This window comes from Poecilia reticulata, chromosome 11 (assembly GCF_904066995.2).
Source record: "Poecilia reticulata chromosome 11, P_reticulata-male-v2, whole genome shotgun sequence".
NCBI lineage: Eukaryota > Metazoa > Chordata > Actinopteri > Cyprinodontiformes > Poeciliidae > Poecilia > Poecilia reticulata.
This window is the reverse complement of record NC_088840.1, coordinates 5162092-5163605: the sequence shown is the minus strand read 5'-3', so window position 1 is coordinate 5163605 and position 1514 is coordinate 5162092. Positions and strand designations below refer to the sequence as shown.

At 32.7% G+C, this 1514-nt stretch overlaps 1 long non-coding RNA gene across 1 annotated transcript; it reads left to right on the top strand.

Moving 5' to 3' along the window:
* Window positions 1–1307, top strand: LOC145553591 (uncharacterized). The gene is made up of 2 exons (XR_014089631.1): window positions 1–321; window positions 839–1307. It is a non-coding gene; the product is annotated as an uncharacterized LOC145553591 (long non-coding RNA).
* The last annotated feature ends 207 nt before the right edge of the window (window positions 1308–1514 follow it).

The window sequence follows — 1514 nt, the reverse complement described above, 5'->3', positions numbered from 1 at the left end:
TTGGCAGGTCCCATTTAAAATTCCTCCAAAATGTTTTAGTTATAATTTAAAGACTTCAGCACCATGGTCAGAGTCAAACCTGTAGCGACAGGATGCGACCACTAGAGGGAGGTGTTCTCTAAGAAGCAATCTATTAACTTGGGCATTTTTTTTGCCACATAGAATGGTTCCGGTGCGCAGGCAACAGTATGTTAACAATGGCTCTTCGGTCGCTGCAGGACTATTAATGATGCTTATATAATTATTCAGACGTCCTGAAACGCTCCAACAACAACAAAGGATTTAAGATGGATGTGTCAAAACTTCACAATAACTTCGAAGGTAAGTTAATAAATCGTTTGTATTCACCATAATGCCTCATATGTCTGATGTAGCTAACAGGGACACGCTTACAAAGGTGCTATGTAAACGTTAAGTGTTTTGATTATTTGTGCAGTGTTCAATCTGCATATCTATGCTTTATAGGTAGATTTAGATATATATCTATATAAACATATATAGATCTGTCTATATTGTGCTCAAGCTCAGTCGAAGCTGAAGTTAGCTTCCGAGTGTAGCATCTAATTCGGAAAATAGCTAAAGGGTGATTACACTTAATTTTCACTAGTTTGAGCTTTTTTAATGTGTTGTACTTTAAAAACAACACCCAGACATTTCAAACTTAACTAGATTATTCTGTACTAACAGCAGAATAAATAAAACATTTGTAAAACCTAATTGATTTGTGAAATTTGTAAAATGTCATTAATAGATTCCAGAACGCATTAGATCTGAATTATTAAATTGGCATTATTTGTTATTTTAACTTTCAGTTTTCTTTCTTTTATCTTTATTATAGCTGGAGTTGGACAGGAGTTCTGTTTGATGGCTTCCTGGAGGGAGAGATTGGCTGAGCTAATGTTGCCAACAACTTTTCTCCTGCTATTAACTTTTTTGCTTTTCTTTATATAGAAAGTATTTCTATCAGTTGCTCTTTTTCCATTTTGTATACACTATTTGCTCTATTTTTTTTTTTATTTTTTACCTTAATGCTTACCTGGTCAGTTGAGGTGGAAATGTACTTGATTACTGACAAAATGTCAGAACCACATGGACAGAGCTGGTTACATCAGATCAATCTGAATCTTTATTTCTCATTAAAAGGACTTCTTGTAATAAAATTCTTGTTATAAAATTGTTATAAAATTGCATCTTTATTCTGCTGTAATGACTGCATTCTTGCAATTAAAATTTCTTGTATCCTGACCGTAATGCTCCCTTATACAACTCACAGAACAGATGATTGAAATAAAGGCACTTTTTGAAAATATTTTCTGTGATTTTGTTATAGAAATTGAGGACGAGAGGAATCGATTAAAATCAAATCTGATATGAAAAAAAATGTGGCAAGTCATATCCAGCCTTATTCAGTGTATTAAATTATATGACTAACTACATATTACTTAATATTCACATTTCTTTGCTGGTATTACTTAAAAGAGTTGCATTTTAATATCTCACTTGAATTCCTGATA